This window comes from Canis lupus, chromosome 24 (assembly GCF_048164855.1).
Source record: "Canis lupus baileyi chromosome 24, mCanLup2.hap1, whole genome shotgun sequence".
Classification (NCBI taxonomy): Eukaryota; Metazoa; Chordata; class Mammalia; order Carnivora; family Canidae; genus Canis; species Canis lupus.
Window position 1 is genome coordinate 8,489,363 of NC_132861.1, and position 15,245 is coordinate 8,504,607.

The following is a 15,245-nucleotide window of genomic DNA, read 5'->3' on the forward strand; positions in this document are numbered from 1 at the left end:
TATTACTTCAGCACATAAAAAAATTAAAACTATTAATGAGATATTTCACTTTTTATATTAAATATTTGTAACCTGGAGAGTATTTTACACTTTACAGTACATCTTAATTCAGACTAGTCACATTTCTAATGCTCAGTAGCCACATAGGCAGGTGTAGTACTACCATATTTGATAGCACAAATTCTAACATCTTTTTATAAGTCACTCTGCAGTTTGCTGTTTGATGTGGTCCTGTGGAGAGCAGTATTCGGTGAATCAATTCCAAATGGTGAGAAAGGGGAGATCATCATAGCATAGCTAGTGAAAATCAGTAAGCCACCAGAGTGAGTTATAGTGTCTTTCCCTCCATCATTTTGGTTTGAAATACTTGTAGGAATTATTGATTTCCCTAATGGATTCATTGAAAGCACTCCTACCTTCCTCTGAAATTCAAAATAATATTTTTATGTTTTATCTTTCTTAACCCAAAACTGAAAAACATTGTTCTTTTTGGAGACAGAACACCTGGGCTTTGAAGACAGAGAGGCCTAAGTGTGAGCGTGGACCTCTTTCACTTCATGGCCTTCTGATCAAAGGCAAGTTACTGAACTGTTTCAGCTTCTTTTTCCTCATCTGTGACCATAAATAACAACATGATTATTATGAGAGTTATATGAGATAATAGATGGAATAGTCCTGATTATGGTGCCTGCTTATGACTGATACATGGTGGCTATTACTGGCATTATTATTATTAATATTAATAATAGCTCTATACAAAGTTCTCATAATCACTTCCAACTATAGCATATTCACTGACTACCCAATTGATGAATTATAAGGCATGTTAATGGTGAATAGAAGTCTATAAACTGAGGACAGAGTCTTGCATAGTCTCACAATAATCTATTCCCTTTGTTATAACATGGGGCAGGATAGGCACTGTCAACCTTAAAAATAAAATAGCCAGTTATTTTACCAGAAAATGACTTTATTGGGAAATATCAGAGGAATTACAAGCTATGGTGAGCCATAGGCAAGTCCAAAAAGACAAAGAGAAGGTCAGCTTTTATTATGTTTTAGGAGGAAATTGGGGAAGATTGTTTTAAACAAAAGTTCTTTGGAGAAGATCAAGAGCTCATGGATTGAGATGATTTCTTATTGGCTGTAAGTGGTGGTTAGTGTGTTGTTGCTGGGCAGAGAGAGATCTTCCTTCTTTTCCTTAAAAGCAGAAGGGGAAATTCCTATTTGAAAAATGTCCTCCATTGTCATAATAATTTGTATCTTTCTACTTTCTCCTTGTTATGGAAGCTTCAGTGAGTGGTACGTGTGTAAGAGCTTTTCTTTCAGGACTTCTTGACTCCATTTTAATTTCTATTTTATTTTTCAAGATTTTATTTATTTATTTGAGAGAGAGAGAGAGAGAGAGAGAGAGAGCCCACAAGCCAGGTGATGGGAAGGGCAGAGGAAGAGGGAGAGAGAGAATCTCAAGCAGACTTCATGCTGAACATGGAGCCCAGTGCCGGACTTGATCTCACAATCCTGACATCATAACATGAGCCAAAATCAAGAGTCCAATGCTTAACTGGTTGAGCCACCTGGGCACTCCTATTTTTAAATTTTTTAAAAAGATTTTTTAAGTAATACTAGACGCAACTTGGGGTTTGAACTTAAAACCCTGAGATCAAGTCTCATGCTCTACTGAGCCAGCCAGGTGCCCCTTGACCCTATTTTAGATGAGGTTTCCTTTATTTATTTGCATTAAACAAAGTATCACTGAAACCTATCTCCTTTCTTGAAATTCCATTATGTGTCAATGCATACAATCAGTCTCATTTAAAAAGACACTAGAGATAATTTCCTCCATAAGCAAGAAAATACTGAGGAGGAATTAGAAAAGGAAACTCTACTACAGGAAATTTTATAGGTGATGCATGAAACAGGGTTGAAAAACTTAAGTAACTAAAAAATAAATGGTTTAAAAAATAAATAAATAAATAAAAAATAAATAAATGTTTTAAATATAGATGGTCCTAATTAGCATTTTAAAATAATGGCTAAATAAAACTCAGTATCATCCATCCCACAATTTATATGGTAGTTTAATTGCTGGAAAATTCAGTGTATATTAAAATCATGTCAAAACTATTTCATTTATGTCTAAAATGGAATTAGAATTTAGTTTCAGAGAAGCTCAGATACCTTAACTGGTAGATGTGGAAATCATGTTCAATGCAGAGCAATTCTTCACTGTGCAGTCCTGTCCTATGGTTTTTTCGAAATACTCATGAAATTCTAGTAGAAGTTCCCCATCATTGGAGTAAACAAAAATGCACTCACCTCACTTTTTTCCCAAGGACACTCATTGTAGTAAATGTAGACTCTCCATTGAAAAGCACTGGATTATAGAGGGAGAGCAGCCTGGCATTCAGGACTTTCCATGCAGGTGTACTAAGCTAGCAGCATGACTTGAGGTTGGGTTACCACCTGGAATGGGCCTGAGTGCACTTTTGCTACCTGTTCTTTCAGCTGCATGGTGCCAACCTTGGTATACCAGCTTTGCCAATTTGTAGGCACTTCAAATGCTTGCTGGACACTCTACTTGTTGATGGTTTTGGACAAATCTCTTTCCAAGTAGGAGGCTTGGATAAGGCTCCATGCTGCTGACAGTACAGTCAAAATCCCAAAGACCAGAAAACAACAACAAAAAAATCTTAAACCCACCATAGAATAAACAAGTGTACAATGCATATCCACTATTCCATTTGAATAATTACGTATACGGTGGTTTTCCTTTTCACTGAACTCTGGTATAAGGTGAGACTACACTTTTTATTCAGCTTTTGAGGGTTTTAATGAGATTTAAAGCCTTTTATTATCTATTCTTAGCTCTATTATCTATTCTTAAATCAGTCTGTCATTTGATAACAATCAGCAGATCAAATTAACAAATTCTCAGACTCTGGTGGGATTTTAATTTACCTTTAAAGTCATCTTTCCATTGTGAAAGCAAACCAGTTTCTCTTCTGGAAAATTCACTAAAGGCAAGCTTGTCAGACTGTGTCTATTCTGAGTAGTGTTGCAAGGTTTCTGAAAGGTACAAATGAGCTATATAATGTGCAAGATAAATTTAGGTTTTTGCATATAAAAATATATCCACATCCCTTCTGCTTATGGCCTTTTTTGATAAGCACTTCTGTGCTCTCTATTACCCACAGGATGAAATCCAGAAACCTTGTCTAGCCATCAAATTCCTAAACAGGCTGTCACTACCCCCGCTCCCTCTCCCTGCCCCCGCCTGCTCCTATTTGCCAGACAGACTTCACTCCCTCTCTAAAATCGCCTACCCTTCCCTCCTCACTCAGGCCAGAGGCAGCAGACTCTGAACCTGCAGTTGAACCCCTTCTTGGTCACTTGACTCCTTCACTCTCAGAATCATTTTTTGCTATAAATACAAAGCAGGAGGAAAGAGCTGCGTGATGTACATAGAATGCTTAGCACAGGCTCTGGCACATATTAGGTGTTCTTGAAAGGGTTAGTTCCTTTTAAGGTCTTTATCTCACACTCTAAAAAAACACTATTTTTGAAACCAGCTCAAATTCCACCTTGGTGAAAAGTTCCCTTGAGATCTCAGCTGGAATTAATCATTCATTTACAGATGAAGAAATTGGATTACAGAGATAAGACAACTTGCTCAGAGCTTCTTAGTTAACTGGTAAGTGGGAGAGCAGATTCCAACCTGGGTTGTCTGACTTTAGAGTCTGTATGTTTTTATTTTGTTTTTAAGATAACTTAGATTTTTAAAAAATAGCTTTATTGAGCTGTAATTTATGTGCCACACAATTCACCCATTTAAAGTGTATAATTTGATCATTTTTTGCATATTCACAGAGTTGTACAACCATCACCAAAGTAAATTTAATAACATTTTCATCACGCAAAAAGAAGCCCCACACCCATTAACAGTGACTCCCCCATTTCCACCACAATCCCACCATCTAGTCTCTGGCTACCACTAATCTACTCTCTGTCTCTGGAATTGCCTATTCTAGATATTTCATATGAATGGGATCATACACTATATGGTCTTCTGTGACTGGTTACCCTCTCACCATAATGCTTTCAAGGTTCATTCATATTGTAGCATGTATCAGTGCTTCATTTCTATTTATTTGTGCATAATATTCCATTGTATGGGTATATTGCATTGTTTATCTGTTCATCAGTTTATGAACATTTAGATTCTTCCCACTTGTTGACTGTTCTGACTAATGTTATTAGGAATATTCATTTACACATTTTTTGTGTGAACATATGCTTTTATTTCTCTTAGGTACCTATTTGGAATTGCTGGGTCATAAAATAATTCTGTGTTAAATTTTTTGAGGCACTACCAAACTATTTTCCATAGTGGTGGAATGCACCAGTTTAAGTTCCCAGCAACAATGTATGAGGGCTCTAGTTTCTCCACATCCTCACTAACATATTATCTGTCTTTTTTATTATAGTCATCCTAGTGAGTATGAGGTAGTAGTATCTTATTGTGGTTTTGATTTTCATTTACCTACTAACGATACTGAACATTTTCCACATGTTTATTTGGACATGGGTATATCTTACAGGAAGAAATATCTATTAAATCTTTTTAAAAGATTTTTTAAAGCCCATTTTAGAATTGGATTGTCTTTTTTAAAATGTTGACTGGTAAGAGCTTTAAAGTATATCTTGTATATAAGCCCTCCTGAGATTTATATTATTTGCAAATATTTTCTCCCATTCTGAGTTATCTTTTTACTTTCCTAATGATGTCCTTTGAAGTACAAACTTTTAAAATTTAATAAATTCAAATGTATCTATTTTTTCCTTTTGTTGCTTATGTTTTTGGTGTTGTTGTCTAAGTAGTCTTTTGCCAACCCAACTCAAATTCATGAAGATTTACTCCTATGTTTCCTTCTTAAAGTCTTGTAGTGTTAGCACTTACATTTAGGTCTGTGATCACTTGGAATTAATTTTGTGTGTGGTCCAAGGAAGAAGTCTGACTCTATTCTTTTGCACATGGATGTATAGTTGTTCCAGCATCATTTGTTGAAAAGAGTATCCTTTCCTGCCCTGAATTGACACCCGTATTGAAAAAGAGCCTGTGTGTTTGATTTCAGTGTTGTGTTGTGTCCATCAGTTCCACACCCTACCAATCAGATCCATTCATCCTTACAAAGTACACTTTTTTCCTCAGTCACATCATGCTCTTCACGCTTCCCTCCTTCCCCCATCCTTCCACTCTGTCTGGAATATAGTCCCCGATCTTGTCTGCCTGCCAAACTCTTGCTGTCCTTAAGAGCAGCTCAAATGGAATATATTTTGTTTGGTTTTTATGACCATACCTCCTGCGCATTATTTATTCTTCTTAAATGTTTTACTTTTCATACTAGATCATTATCTTGTTATTGACAATTCCTGTACTTTTTTTAAGACTCTCATTCTCTTTCTCTAAGCACTGGCACAGTGTCCAGAACACATAGTTGACACTATAGATATAAATCTCTTGAATTGAATTAATGAAAATGGCCTTGGCCAGGAATTTTAAGGCCTATCAGAAGTCCAGAAAGATCCTAAAGAAGTCAAATATCCAATAAATATAAAAGTTAATAAAAATGAAAACGGCAACCCACAGTGAAAACATTATCATTTTTCTCATGCTTCTGATAAACTTCCAGCAGACTTATCATTGCTCTATCACTGTTCAGAACAGAGAAGCTGGTGACAATTTTACAGGCTGATAAAATGTTCTGTGAGCTAATGCACTTTTCTAATGTATCTTATAGACTGCATTACTGAGAATATTTTAAAATCAATTTTATTAGTGCCTATCTCTCGTTTAGTTTTTATAGCATATTTAATGAAGATTAAGAATGTTTTAGTTGCCAATGTGCAGCCACATTCAATGCATATGCTTTTGGCCCTTATTTTTAAAGAAAATTGATTTATAAATGTGTTTATGAAACCAACATTATACACAAATGTCTGAAACTGAGGTCTATGGAATGCTGCAGCAAGTAGGAATAACAATAAAACGAGAGTGAGCACTTCTGCAAAGGCCAATTACAACAAGACAATAGAACATAGAACATTTTTATTTCTCCTTGTAAATTTTTTCTGTAATCGATTTTTTCAAATTAGAGAAACCAGTGAAACAATATAAAGACATATAAAGCAACAGTTAATCTCCCCTTTCATTCCTATTTCCACTGCTAAGCAACCACTTTTGATAGGGAAGTTTTTTTTTTTTAAGAGATTTTATTTATTTATGAGAGACAGAGAGAGAGAGAGAGAGAGAGAGAGAGGAAGAGACACAGGCAGAGGGAGAAGCAGGCTCCATGTAAGAAGCCCGACGTGGGACTCGATCCTGGATCTCCAGGATCACACCCTGGGATGAAGGTGGCACTAAACCGCTGAGCCACCCGGGCTGCCTGAAGTTTTTGTTCACAATATTCTCTTTTCTCTGAAAACATTTACATACCTATAAACATGACTCAGGTATCTATTGCTGCGTAACAAACTATTGCCAAAAGAGGTGAGGTGGACTTATTCGTAGCTCTCGTTGCAGACATTGATACACCAACATTCATACCTAGAAGTTGGGTGCTTTGTTTGATCTATATGAAATAGAAGCATAATGGTATATTACTATAAAACTTGTCTTCTTGATATCATATAGACATACTCATAAATCACAGAGTTCTAATTCTAGCTATCTTGCTCTTTTATGCATATTACCCACACATAAATGGATAGTTTCAGTAAATTTTTTCTGTCCTTTTCTTAAATTGTATTTTAGTAATCCCCTTCTCCCTACCTCCCCCCAAGTTCCCACGCTGCCTCACCTACATAAGATAACCTGTGTTGAGAACTGATGTTGCTTCTTTCCAGAAATTTTTTATTTGATGGTTGATGTCATTGTCTAACAAAAATGAAGTCATACTATGCTTCTTTTGTGCACCATTTTTCCCCCTCATTCAAAACTTTGTCATTGAAATTTGAATCAAGTCAAGTAGTATAGAAAGGAGGAAATAGGTAGAGAAAGAAATTACCTTACTTTGCTTCCTTCTTCCCCCCTCTTTCTTTCAAACTTACATTCCTTTAAAAATTATTTTAAATTAAACTTTTTATTTTGAGATAATTATAGATTCACATACAGTTGTAATATGAATAATAATATAGAGAGCTCCCATGTACCCTTTCTCTAGTTTCCCCCAATGGTAACATCTTGCAAAACAATGGTACAGTATCACAACCAGGATATTTGACATTGAGAGAGTCAAAATAGAAAATATTTTCATCCCTACACGGATCACTAATGTTTTTATAACTATACCCATTTCCCTCTCACCACCACTCTCCTTCACCTCTGGCTACCACTAAGTTGAAGTTTTTTTCTATAATTTTGTCATTTCAGGAATGTTATATAAATGGAATTAAACAATCTGTAACCTTTAGGGATTGACTCTTTTCAGTCACCACAATTCATGGGGATTCATCCAGGTTGTTTGTATATCTATAGTTCATTTCTTTTTGTTGGTGAGTAGCATTTCATCGTAAGGATTTATTATATATTATGAATAATGCTGCTGTAAATATTCATGTAAAGGTTTTTATGTGAACATAAGTTTTTCTTCTTCTAAATAAATGCCCAGGAGGGCAGCTGTTGGGTTGTACAGTAGTTCCATGATTGGATTTTTAAAGAAACTTCCAAAATGCTTTTGGGAGTGGCTATATCATTTTGTGCTCCCACTAGCAATGAGTGGTAAAGTTTCTCTGCATCCTCACTAACATTTGCTGGCTTTAGTTTTGGGGATTTTTTTTTCTAAGCCATTTTGATAGGTGTGTTGTAATATCTCATTGTGGTTTTAAGTGCATATATCCTTAATGGTTAATGATGTTAAAATTTTTTCATCTACTCATTTATCATCTGTATACACTCTTTGGTGAAATGTCTTTTCATGGATTTTGCAATCTCCTTTTTCCATTGTGGAGTTTTAAGAATTCCCTATATACTTTAGATACTAGTCCTTTGTTAGATACGTGGTTTGAAAACATTTTCTCTTACTCTACAGCCTGTTTTTTACCTCTCTACCACACAAGTGTCACAGAGAAAGAGTCTTTTAAATTTTGGCACAGTCTGTTAATTTTAGCAATCTTTTCAAAAAAACCAACACTTTATTTTATTGGTTTTCTTTAATATTTTTTTTCAATTTCATTGATTGCTGCTATTATTTTTATTTCCATGCTTCTCCTTATTTTAGGTTGATTTTGCCTCATTTTTTCCAGATTGAGAGATGTGATTTCAGATTACTGGCTTGAGACATTTCCTCTTTTGTAATACATATTTAATGCTATAAGTATGCCCCCTCAGCTTTAGTATGTCCCCCAAACTTTGATATGTTGTATTTACATTTTCATTTAGTTTAATGCACTTTTATTTCTTTCCCTTGAGACTTCCTCTTTAATCCATGGATTATTTACAAGTGTGTTGTTTGGTTTCCAAGTATTTGGAAATTTCTGTTAACTGTCTGCTGTTGATTTCTAGTTTGATTCTTTGTGGTCAGATAATACATTCTATATTATTTCAATTTTTAAAAATTTGTTGAGGCTTGTTTTGTGGTGCAGGATATGATCTATGTTGGAATATATCATACACACCAAGCACTTGAAAAGAATGTGTTTTCTGTTGCTATTTGGGTGGAATGTTGATTGTACCATGTTGGTTGATGATGTTGTTGAGTGATTCCATACCCTTGCTGATTTCCTATATATTGTTCTATAAACTGTGGAGAAAGAGGTGTTCAAGTCTCCAACTATAATTACACATTTATTAATTTCTCCTTTCAGTTCTACCAGGGTTTGCCTCACATATTTCGAAGCTCTGTTTGTTGGTACATACCTGTTTAGGATTACCACACTGATTGGTGAATCTACCTTTTCATATCCATTTAATGTCCCTCTATATCTCTGGTAGTTTTCTTTACACTATATCATATACTATATTTGATATTAATATAGCTATTCCTGCTATTTGATTAATGTTTGCATGATATATCTTTTTTATTCGTTTATTTTCAAATTGATTATGTCATATTTGAAGTGAGTTTCTTCCACTTAATTCTGCCAATTTCTGTCTTTTAATTGATACACTTACATCATTTATATCTAATGTAATTATTGATGTGTTAGGTCTTAATTGTGCCATATAGAATTTTGTTTTCTATTTTCTGTGTTTTTCGTTTTTATTTCCTTTTTCCTGCTTTTTTTTCTGTGTTACCTGAACGATTTTAGAATTTTATTTTTATCTATCTGTAGTGGTTTGTTTTTTAAGATTTTATCTTATTTATTCATGACAGACACAGAGAAAAGTAGAGACATAAACAGAGAGAGAAACAGGTTCTCCATGGGGATCCCGATGCGGACTCCATCCCAGGACCCCGGGATCACTTCAGACACTCAACCACTAAGCCACACAGGCATCCCTAGTGTTTTAGAATATATCTTTTTGATAGCCTTTTTAGTCCTTGCTCTAGGTACTACATCACCTATACTTTTCACAGTTTGCTGCTGTTATTTTACCAGTTCAAATATTTTACCAGTTCAAATCATAAAATATTTACCTCCACTGCATCCCTTTATTCTCCCCCATTTACAACATAATTGTCTTAAATATTCTCTCAAGGGGTGCCTGGGTGGCTTCGTCAGTTAAGCATTTGTCTTCGGCTCAGATCATGATCCTGGAGTCCTGGGATTGAGCCGCAAATTGGGCTCCCTGCTCAGCAGAGAGTCTGTTTCTCCCTCACCCTCTCCTGCTCCCTCTGCTTGTGCTCTCACATACTCTCTCTGTCAAATAAATAAGCAGTATCTTTAAATAAATAAATAAATAAATAAATAAATAAATAAATAAATAAATATTCTCTCAATGTACATTTAGAACCACATGAGACAGTGCTACAATTTTTGCTTCAACCATCAATATAATTGAGAAGACTCAAGGAGAGAGGGAAAGTCAATTATAATCACCCCTATTTTTGCTTGCCATATTCTTCCTTTCTTCTTTTATTGTTTTGTTTTTGTTTAGAGAACTTCCTTTAGCTATTGTTTTAGGGTAGGTCTGCCAGCAACATGTTCTCTTACTTTTCCTTCATCTGAGAATGTCTTGATTTTTTTATTTCTGAGGAATATTTATACTGGATATAGAATTCTAGGTTGGCCATTCTTTTTTTTTTTTCCTACACTTGAAAAATATGATGCCATATTTTCCATCTGAGAATGTCTTGATTTTTTATTTCTGAGGAATATTTATACTGGATATAGAATTCTAGGTTGGCCATTCTTTTTTTTTTTTCCTACACTTGAAAAATATGATGCCATAAATCCCCTACTCCATGATTTCTGATCAGAAATAAGCTGTCATTTGAATTGCTTTCTCTATATAGAAAGCAGTTTTAAACAAACGATTTTTGTTTTCTCTTTTTTTTAAATTTTTATTTATTTATGATAGTCACAGAGAGAGAGAGAGAGAGGCAGAGACATAGGCAGATGGAGAAGCAGGCTCCATGCACCAGGAGCCCGACACGGGATTCAATCCCAGGTCTCCAGGATCGGGCCCTGGGCTAATGGCAGGCGCTAAACCACTGTGCCACCCAGGGATCCTGATTTTTGTTTTGTCTTGAGTGTTTTAGGCTTTTGTTCTTCTTTTTTAGTTTTCAGTCTTGGTATAGATTTCTTTGATTTTATGTTGTTTTGAGTTTACTTAGCTTCTTGAATCTATAGATTTATGTCTCCCAAATTTGGAGAGTTTTCAGCCATTATTTTTTAGTATTTTTTCAACTCGACCCTCTTCCTTCTATCCTTCCAGGACTCTGATGTTGGAGAATTTTTTAAAAAGATTTTTTATTTGAGAGTGAAGGAGAGAGAGAGAGAGAGTGAGCGCAGGAGCCAGGGCGGTGGGGAACAGAGGAAGAATGCTGAGCAAGGAGCCTCATCAGGGCTCAATTGAAGGCAGACACTCAACCAACTGAGCCACCCAGGTACCCTTTGGAGCTTTTCAGATACCTGAGGCTTTTTTTTTAAAAAAGTAATATTCTCTCTGTTGTTTAGATGGATAATTGTTATTTTTCTGTTTTGCCATTCACTTACAGTTCACTATGGTTTCTTTTCTTCAGTCCATTCCATCCTACTGTAGAGTCCATCCACTTAGTTTTCTATTTCAGTTATTATGTTCTTCAGTTCTAGAATTTACATTTGGCTCTTCATTGTTCTATTTCTTCATGAAGAATTTCTATTCCTCTGTTGAAGTTCTCTATTTTATTTAAGCTTATTTATAATTGCTTCTTGAAGCATTTTTATAATAACTGCTTTAAAATCTTTGTAAGATAGTTCTGATATTTCTGTCTTCTCATTGTTGGCATATGTTGATTATCTTTTTTCACTCAGTGTGAGATCTTCCTGGATCTTAGTATGACAAATGAATTTCAGTCAAAACATGAACATTTGGGATATTAAGTTATGAAATCTTGCATCTTATTTAAGCCTTCTGTTTTAGCTGACTTCTTCAGACACTACTCTGACTAGACACTACTCTCACTAGCATCTTGTTTCTGCTTAATGGGTATAGAAAACAAGATTGTTTATTTGGCCTTCATTGACACCTGGGGGTGAGGTTGAGAGGTGGCTCCTTGTTATTTCTGGGTAGGGGTAGAAGTTCTGGTTCTATGCTAGGCCTCTACTGATCCATTCCTGGCTGAGGGGGTAAGAGTGCTTTGCTACTGCTCCCAGCTAGCCTCTTCTAACACCATGACATGTGAATATCCTCCTGACTAATGGGCAGTAGTAAAACCTCCTACTCTCCTCTGGGCCTCTTCCAATGCCACCCTATGGGGAAGGGAAGAGGCAGAAAGCACATCATTACTGACAAGTGATGATGAAAATCTAAACTCCCTATCTACTCTGCCTCTTCTAACACCATCCCTGGCAGGGCTTGTTGAGTGCCTTGTTAAAGTCTGGTGAGGGTAGAAGTCCCTGTATAGCCTTTGCTGATTTGGGTCAGGGAGGGGACAAGGTTTCATTTTCTTCCTGTGCTGTTTGGCCCCAGTAGAGTAATTATTTTCTAAAATTTCCTGTCTAACTAGGCTGTCCTTTCATGCTTCTTTGGCTAGAGAGAGCTGGCTTTTGTTGGGCCTTTTTGGTCTGCACCCAATTGTGTTTCCAGGTTACCAGCTTTTCCAGCAAACAGTCTAGGATATGTGAGGCAAAAAGAAAACCTCAGAGAATTAACTACATTTAGGTCCTGAGGTCCTTAACTGGTCAACTGGTCTGCCTTCTTCCTTCTGCCTTTCAGAAGCTGCTTATATTTGTTTTATGTATAATGCCTAGAGTTATCAGTTGTATTTAGCAGGACAATTTAGGAAATTTATACCTACTCTCTTTTGCAGGAAACAGTTGTCTTTCTTTCTTTCTTTCTTTCTTTCTTTCTTTCTTTCTTTCTTTCTTTCTTCCTTCCTTCCTTCCTTCCTTCCTTCCTTCCTTCCTTCCTTTCTTTCTTCTTTCTTTCTTTCTTTCTTTCTTTCTTTCTTTCTTTCTTTCTTTCTTTCTTTCTTTCTTTCTTCTTTCTTTCTTTCTTTCTTCTTTCTTTCTCGTCTTTCTTCTTTCTTTCTTTCTTTCTTTCTTTCTTTCTTTCTTTCTTTCTTTCTTTCTTTCTTTCTTTCTTTCTTTCTTTTCTTCTTTTCTTCATTCTATACAATATTCCCTATTGTGAATGTGCCACAGTTCATCACCTATTCCCCTACTGATGAGTATTGCCACTAAGAAAACACTGCAATTTTTATATTAGTACCTATGTACTAGCATATTACTGCATGTATTTCTAAGGTAAAGATTCCAAGGAGTGGATTGTATTATGTGTATTTTAAATTATAGTAGCTATTACCACATCACTATATCAGTTCACATTTCCACCAGCAATATATTTAAAAACCCCTTTGCCCACATTTCTATTAACAATGTTATTATTGACCTTATTGTATTTTTTCCAGTATTAGAAGCACAAAGTGATATCTTACTTTATTTTATGTTGTCTTTTTCCATATTTTTAAATATTTATTGACTATTTATAATCAGTTCTCTGTTATTTTGTCCCTTCATGCTTTTTCCCCATTGGATTATTAGTCTTTTTTACCCATCAATTTGTAAGAACTTTTTGAAGTTATAGACTCTTTATGTCTCATCTGCTTTATAAATCATTTTCTCAAAGATATATTTTTTGGCATATGTTTTTTTTATTTCTATATAGTCAGAAATGTTTACAGTTTCTTCTGTCAGGCTTAATGTTATCACAGTCAACAGCTTGATATGTCTATTTTGCAAATGTTTCTCTGAATATCTATTCTTTATTATCTCATAACTACTTGCTCTGAGTAGGGCCTGGTCTGGTTCAATTATATCTAAAATCTTCAGTCCATTTGGTTTATTGAAACTAAAATCTTTCCCTCTCCCAGGCAGGTAAAACCTACAGTAAAACCTTAGTATTTCTGGGAAAAATAACTAATTTTATCTTTCTCCCCAATATTTATACTAATTGTTTTATTTTTCTGTCTTAATTATAACTTCTGATAGCAGAAATCCCTAATTATATCCTGATTTGACTGAAATGGTGTAATGTTTCACTTTTTAAAAATAAACTTCCTGTTTTGATAGTTTTCATCAAATTTTAATGATTTTTTAAAATTACCATTATTTTACTTAGAATTTCTATTTAATTACCACATAATCTTACTTGATTAAATGACCTTTTCAGGGCAGCCCGGGTTTAGCGCCACCTTCAGCCCAGGGTGTAGTCCTGGAGACCTGGGATCAAGTCCCACATCAGGCTCCCTGCATGGAATGGAGGCTGCTTCTCCTTCTGCCTGTGTCTGTGTGCCTCTCTCTCTCTCTGTCTCTGTCTCTCATGAATAAATAAATAAAATCTTTTAAAATAAATAAATAAATAAATTACCTTTTCATATGTATTAATATATTTATTTCTTTTTTCTTAGTTCAAATCATTCCTGCATTCCTAGGAATGATTTTACTGGTCATAATATATTACGATTATTGTGCTAATATTATTAACATTCTTTTTGAAATAATTTCCAGCTTACAAGAAATTTGTAAAAAAAAAACAAAACAAAACCCTGTATGCTCTTTGACTCAATTTACCTATATAACCATTACCCAAACTTAACCAATTTTTAACATTTTATCATTTTTTAAGACATTTTGCCACTTTTGCTTTATCATTTGCACTCTATCTGGATAATTTTTTGTGTGTGTTAGGTAACCTAAGCAAATACATGTATACTTTCTTATTTCTTCTTTTTTTTTTCCCACAAAAGTTAACATTCTGTTTATGCTCTTTTGTATTTCTTGTATCACTTAACAATATATCCTAGGGAGCACTCCTTATCAATTAAAGAAGATTCTTAATTTTTTTAAATAGATGTATAGCACTCTCTCGTGTATATGGACCATGGTTTTACCAACCTGCTCCTATGTATATAGTTTTCAACATTTTGTAAATACAAATAATGCTGAAAAGCATAATCTTACACATTTGTATTTTTATATTGCAAGGATACATAAAGGGTAAATTTTAGAAGTGTGATTGCTTGGCCAAAAGGCTCCTTTTGCATTCACATCAGCAATATATCAAAGTGCTTGTTTCTCCTAGCCTCACTGACTTAATATAATATCAGGCTTTTAATTTTGCTAGTCTGATAAATTAAAATGATATCTTAGTATACTTTAAGTTTAGGTTTCTCTTATTATGCGTGAAGATCAGCATCCTGTCATATGTATAATAGCTATTTTGTGTTTTGTCTGTGTTTGAGAATTGTTGTTCATGTCCTTTGCTTATTTTTCTGTCAATGTTTTATCTTTTCTACCTTCAAGTTTTGAAAGTTGTATATGTATTGGGAATATTAGCCTTTTATACACATTGCCAATATTTTCTCCTACTTTGTCATTTGTCTTTTATCTTTGCTCCTGCAGTTTTGCTTTACAAATGTTTGTTTTGTTTGTGATGTTTTGCTTTGTTTAGGTTGAATTTGTCAATCTTTTCTTATATTGTCCTTGGACTTTGAGTCAAAGTTAGGAAGCTAACTTTTCCCACACCTAGGTTATAATGTAATTCACTTATGTTTCTTCTTGTTTTCTTTTTTTAAGGTAGAGTATTACTATTTTAATAT

The 15,245-nt window shown here is 34.7% G+C and overlaps 1 protein-coding gene and 1 long non-coding RNA gene across 14 annotated transcripts in view; one reads left to right on the forward strand and one right to left on the reverse strand.

Moving 5' to 3' along the window:
* STARD13 (StAR related lipid transfer domain containing 13) overlaps nucleotides 1-15,245 on the forward strand; it is a 513,518-nt gene that overhangs the window by 213,187 nt on the left and 285,086 nt on the right. The gene's annotated exons all lie outside the window — the stretch shown is intronic.
* Nucleotides 2,962-11,226, reverse strand: LOC140615708 (uncharacterized). Its single transcript, XR_012016181.1, has 3 exons — nucleotides 11,161-11,226; nucleotides 6,497-6,632; nucleotides 2,962-3,069 (listed from the first exon to the last, which is right to left on the reverse strand). It is a non-coding gene; the product is annotated as an uncharacterized lncRNA (long non-coding RNA).